Here is a 5,984-nt window from a genome sequence, read left to right as displayed (position 1 = left end):
CCCCCCCTGCCCCCCCCCCTCCTTTTCTCAAAAAAAAAAAAAAAGCTGTCATACTTAAGAAGTACAATACAATAGCCAAAAGTAATGACAAAGGAATTCTACTCCTTCCTCATATCTCCTGGACAGTGAAGCAGATCTAAGCACACAATACACAGACGATCCCTTCCTCACACACATACTCCACACCCTTGGCTCAAGTTCCCGACCCCCCCCAAACCCTCCCCCTCCTCTGCATGTGCTGTTATTTTTCTCTTCTGTCCATGCCATCTGTTCTTTCCTTCTGTGGAACTTAGCTTCTCTCCCAGTAAGAAAGAATACTTTCTGGATAGAGGAGGAAAATCAGATTGGCATCTTTAGGATTTCTCTTAGATGCATGAAGAACGATGAAGTCTTTCACATGCTCTAAAGTGGGAAACACAATGAAAATGTCATATATTACCATGATTTTCGTAGTCACCCACTAATTATCAATGATATAAGGTCATGGAATAGATACGCCTTGTACCCCAAACAAATCACTTAGCTGCTAAAAAGTACTCCCAGGTCTTTAATATTGTGTTTTATCCATTTTAGGACCCCCTCCTCCCCATCTTTTAACATTTCTGAAATAAGAACATGCCTTTCAATGAATAATGTTTTAGAATCACCATTAGCCCGTTTCCCCCTCCCCCATTTTAAAGTCTCTGGAACCTTCTCATCAGGGAGGTCTGAACTAGGATGAGGACGATTGATTCCACCTGTTTGGCACTGACTGCCGAGCGCCACAGTGAGCGCAAGACCCTAATGCAACTGGGGGCAGGGTTTCCAGGTCACTGTTGTGGAAGAGGCCGGCGGGGGAGCAGCTTGTCCATGAAGGGGAGGGACTCCTGGAGCAGGGGTCAGGCCTGTGGCCATCTGCTCTTGGGGTCTGGTAGCTCACCTGACTTAGGAGACCCAGGTGAAAGGGAGCCTCAGGACTCCATTTAAACCTCGTTGTGCGGCGCACATCCCGCTTCAGGATTCCTTGCCGGGCACCTGGGATTCCTCCCCACCCAATTCCAATATCAGGCAGCTGGTCCTAGAGATACAGACCATGTCTGAAGTCAGGCCCCGCATTCCTGTGACATTCAGTCTTGTAGCCCCTGCAGGCACCTTAAGGGACCGCAATTCGAAATTGTACGAAACAATTGCAACGATGCTGTGGCGTCCTGCCAGGAGCCCAGGGGTGCCGGGAAGGTGCGACCCTATTAAGGTAAGGAAGTGAAGCAGCACAGGAAATGCAAACAATGCAGAGGCCGGGGATGGAGATCCAGGACGGGATGACTTCAGAGCGGTCAGGAGGACCTCAAAGCTAGGTTGGCCAAGCCAAAAACAACTGGGGCAGAAATCTATAGCTGCCACTCCCAGGAAGCAGCTGTCCAGGAGAAGGGCAGACAGTTTCCAGAGACCCTTCCCCTGGGGCGGGGTCTACGGGGAGACAGCAATGCTGCTGGGAGCAGGGAGGCTCTTTGGTCTGGCTGATCCCCGCTAGGGCCAGGTGCCCAGACCCTGAGTAAATAAAGGGCAGTAGGAATGTGTGAGGGCTCACCTTTCAGAAAGTATTTCTGTCTTCCTTGTTTCCTTTACGGTTTGTTGGCTTAGCCCATACTGGGATAGTTTCTCCTTTCGGCCCGATGGTAGCCTGCTCGGTATCTGGAGAGCTCTTGTTAGTGTTACATCATGTTAGGCTGGCCTAACGCCTAGTGGTCTTTGAGGAGGCTAACGGGGGCCTTTTCTAATTTCAGAAGGTATTAGATGTGGCCATCCTAGTCCCCGCACCTGCAGCTATCCCCCAGCAACACCTGAATCCGTGGTGCCCAGAATCTCATGGCAAGGGCGGCCTGTTCTTCCATCCTCCTCCAGCCTAAACCTGAGTCTTGCATCCACCTGAGCCAAAGACACAGCAGTGCTGGGGTGAGGCCGCCGGCATCTGGGGCCCTGGGCTCTATGGAGAGAACGAGGGACGAAATGGAGCCAGCTAGAAGCATTTGTCCCTTTTTACCACTTATTGAGAGATCTATACACGCCAGGCACAATGTAATTCATCTTTTACCAACCTTCTTTCGTGTAATCCTTACAAGAACCCATACATCGGGGGTCTCCAGAGAAACAGAACCAATAGAACTGTGTGTGTGTATAGATATAGATATGGTATAGATATACGTCTCTCTCTCCAGAGCACATACAGTGTATCTGTGTCTGCTATATGTAGGTCTATACTCTCTCAAAGAGCTATAGCATAGATATTCCGATTATATATATTTATATAATTTTCTATATATATTTGAGAGAAAGATTTTTTAAAATTATTTACTAAATTTTATTTATTTATTTATTTATTTATTTATTTATTTTAGAGAGAGAATATAGCACAAGCAAGCGGGGGTAGAGACGGAGGGAGAGAATCTTCAAGCAGACTCTCCAATGAGTGCGGAGCCTGACATGGGGCTTGATCCTGTGATCCTGAGATCCTGACCTGAGCTGAAACCAAGATTGGATGCTCAACCGGCTGAGCCACCCAGGAGCATGGAGAGGAAGTGATTTGAAGGGATTGGTTCATGTGCTATGCGGCTGGTAAGCCCCAGATCTGTAGAGCGGGCCTGCGGGTTGACTTGGGGAGTGTTGATGCTGCAGGTGAAGCCTGAAGGCAGTCTCCTGGCGGAAATAGCTCTAGCTCGGGGGAGGTCAGTCTTTTTGCTCTGTGCGGTCTTTTACCTGATTGCGTGAGGCCCACCCACATTATGGAGGGCAATCTCAAACTCTAATGACTTAGCTGTTAACCTCATCCCAAAACTGTTAACCTCTTTGTAGACACATCCAGAATAGTGTTTGACTACCTCCGTGGGCACCATGGGCCAGCCAAGCTGACATAGAAGTTAACCACCACAGAGAGGTATTACTGTACACATTTTACAGGTGAAGCAATTGGGGTTTAGACACTAAGCAATGTAACTGAGATCACAAAGCCAGGGAGTAGCAGCATTAGGCTTTTCTGTCCTTACTGCTTCAAACCCCCGTGTTTCTGTATTTAAAGCATGGGCTCTTAGCCATTTTGTCTCATTCTCTCCTTTCCTGCAGTGGTGCTGGAGAGCACAGGTCGGAAAGTCAGTCAGTGATTGCATATGCGCGGACCCTAAGGATAGGCAGAGCAGAAGTAGCTAAGACGTGTTGGCTGGAGGAGGGGTGGTCTCAGGAACCAAGTAGGAGAGGGACCTGAGGCACTGGGCCTCGTCAGACCTACCAGACGTTGCTGGTTGGTTTCCTGGGGGTGAGCTGGACAGTGTAGAGTAGTTTGGGAAGGGTTAATGACAGGTGAGAAAATGCAGCAGGGAAAGGACCATGAATCCCAGCACCGGAGCGGGCGAATGCCATGGTGCTGGCCTGTTCCCAGGGGAGAGACTGGTCTCCAGGCAGAACCTTCAGTGCGAGCTCACCCTTCGCTTACTCTAGGCCGAGGAGTCAGACTTCGGAGAATCCTGTCTCTGAGGAAACCCTAGCTCCAAAATGTTTCTCCCCTGAGGATGAGGTAGTCATTCCTCAATCCGCAACAAAGCCTTATAGACTGAGGTACCCTGATACAAAGCTCCGGGAACATTCACAAAAACTGGAGGGAGGCATGTGGAAGGTTCTCTGAAAGTTCCATGGTGGCAGAACCACCAGGCATATTCTTAGGATCATATGACATCCGACCTAAGAGAGACTCTAGGGGTTTACTCAAAAAAGAATTAAGGAATTTAAAAAAATCAGAATTCAAATAAAAATCCATGTTTCAGGGCTCCTTTGAGAAATCAGACGACAACCAGACGACTGGCAGCGCAGAGTTCAAATTCCTATGGTAGTTGAATTGAGTTGCAGTGGTTGAGAAGAAGTCCTCAGCTCAGGAGGCGCCTGTACGGGATCTCTGCAGTCCCTACCACCCCCTATTGCCTGCTGGGCACTGGGATTTTCCTTAGGCTCATTGTGCTCCCTTCCTTTACATTTGCTGCCTGCCTCTGGAATCCCTGCTGTAGACCAACGTTTCCTTTACCGAGGAGGAAACAAAGGCCCACAGAGGGGATCCATCTTGCCCAAGATGAGGTGAATGAGGACTTGAACCCAGGGCTTTTCCTACACACCCAGTCTCTTTTCTCCACACCTGGAAGAGAAAGCGTTGGGAAGCCGTGCTCTCCGGACACCAGTCTAGTGTGCTGTCCATCGTTATCTTCGGAATGCTACAAGGACTCCGGGCAATAGGAACCAGAAAGGGAATGTGAAGGTGACGGTGATAAGATTTTTTTTTTTTTTTAACAGTAAGAGACTGTGACTCGGAGAGGAAAAAATTTCCCCAGTCACAAAGATCAAGGAAGCAAAAATGTGGAAGAGAAAGAGGAAGGAAATTCAAGCTGCCCCAGAGTCGGAGCTGTCAGAAACACCAAAATCCCCCCAGACTGGGAAACATAATTATTACAGAAAGCCTTGCTTCGATCGGAGTCTGGGGACTGTCAACATTGAGAAACTTTAGAAATTGCAAATTTTTTTTGTAGATGAAAGATAAAAACACACTTGGATGGGGAAAGGGGAAGTTCTATTTTTGAAGTGGACACTGATCTGGAATAAACACTGCCCTAAAAATCAGACAGTGATACAGGCACCCTGCTTCAAAGCTGAAAAAGAAACTTGATTTGCATTATCTTACATGTTACAAAAAGCTTCGAATTGTTTTATGGCCAAAGGGGTCTGTTCTCCTTTTTGCTCCCCTGATGGCATCCTGTGATCTCGGAGAGAGATGCTTAAATGCCAGGAAGCTGCTGGCAATGTCTCAGACCAAATATCCATGAGAATAGATGACCTTGTTGGCACAAAGTGGCTTTCTTTCTCACAAGGGTGGTTTTCTTGTTTGTTTTTTTGTTTTGTTTTGTGTTTTTTTGTTTTATTTTGTTTTTTTGGTTTGTTTCTAGCACGTGTTTGTAGAAATTAGTTCCTCCAGGACGGGAATCTTCCACCTCTGTTAGTTTGGGTCTTTACTGAGCTCTGAAGGGCCTGCGAGGCAGGAGATGCCCCTGCTCCCCCGAGGGTGGGTAGTGGAGCCTCTGAGCTTTGTGGTCTCTGCACTCCCAGAGCTGACCTGGGCTTACTGTGCGCTGTGACTTACTAAGGCTGGATACGCTACGATGTTTTCAACAATTTCTGGTAGCCTTTTGCTTCTCCCAATATTACTTTTTAGTTGACTTACAACGTGGCCTGGGCAGTGGGCCTTGCATATATGTCCCTCTGAAAACGCCACACTGTGTGCAAAAGTTTTATGATTAGCAGAACTTGAATTTATGTAGCGTGCGGAAACTGTCTTAAAACATTCCCTGCTCCCATAACCTGTTTTTCACACAAAGTCAGCCTTGGGTGGGTTCTCGGAAGACTCTCTTCTGTGGTTCCGTCCTCGCCTTCCTGGGCAGGCCAGGATCTCCAGGGAGACGCTGAGAAGTGGTTGTAGCTGCTGTCATGTCCCTGGTCTTCAAGGCACTGCTCTGGGCCCACCCAGTTTGGTGCACTCACCCTTTCTTATTACATGTGGGGTAGGTTTTAAAAAAAGTATTTTCTTCTTTTTCTAGTTGACTATTTTTTTATCATGGTAGATGTTGAATTTTATTGAACGCTTTCTTCATCTATTAAGATGGTCATGAGATGTTTTTCTTTTGCTCTGTTATGCAGTCAATTCATCCCGTTGTACTGTCTTTTTCCTTATGTATACGTGGATTCAGTTTGCTGGTGTTTATGATTTTGTGTCACGTTCATGAGTAGAATTATCCTGTAGCTTTCCTTTTCCACACTGACCTTGGTTGTTGGTACGGGTTATGCCAGCCTCAAAAAGTGAAAAGAGTCATGCATTTTTCTTTCTTCCTTTTTTTTTTTTAAAGATTATTTATTTATTTATTTATTTGACAGAGAGTGACAGCCAGCGAGAGAGGGAACACAAGCAGGGGGAGTGGGAG

General features: G+C 47.2%; 1 long non-coding RNA gene across 2 annotated transcripts; it reads left to right on the top strand.

Annotated features, from left to right (window-relative positions):
• The first annotated feature begins 23 nt into the window (after positions 1–23).
• On the top strand, positions 24–5,958 carry LOC109490632. 2 transcript variants are annotated; one of them, XR_004622741.1, is made up of 5 exons: positions 24–1,231; positions 1,764–1,932; positions 2,376–2,592; positions 2,830–2,911; positions 3,792–5,958. It is a non-coding gene; the product is annotated as an uncharacterized LOC109490632 (long non-coding RNA). The 2 variants fall into 2 exon arrangements; XR_004622742.1 differs by lacking the exon at positions 2,830–2,911.
• The last annotated feature ends 26 nt before the right edge of the window (positions 5,959–5,984 follow it).

Source organism: Ailuropoda melanoleuca, unplaced genomic scaffold, assembly GCF_002007445.2.
Source record: "Ailuropoda melanoleuca isolate Jingjing unplaced genomic scaffold, ASM200744v2 unplaced-scaffold186, whole genome shotgun sequence".
Classification (NCBI taxonomy): Eukaryota; Metazoa; Chordata; class Mammalia; order Carnivora; family Ursidae; genus Ailuropoda; species Ailuropoda melanoleuca.
This window is presented reverse-complemented; position numbering and strand designations above follow the sequence as displayed.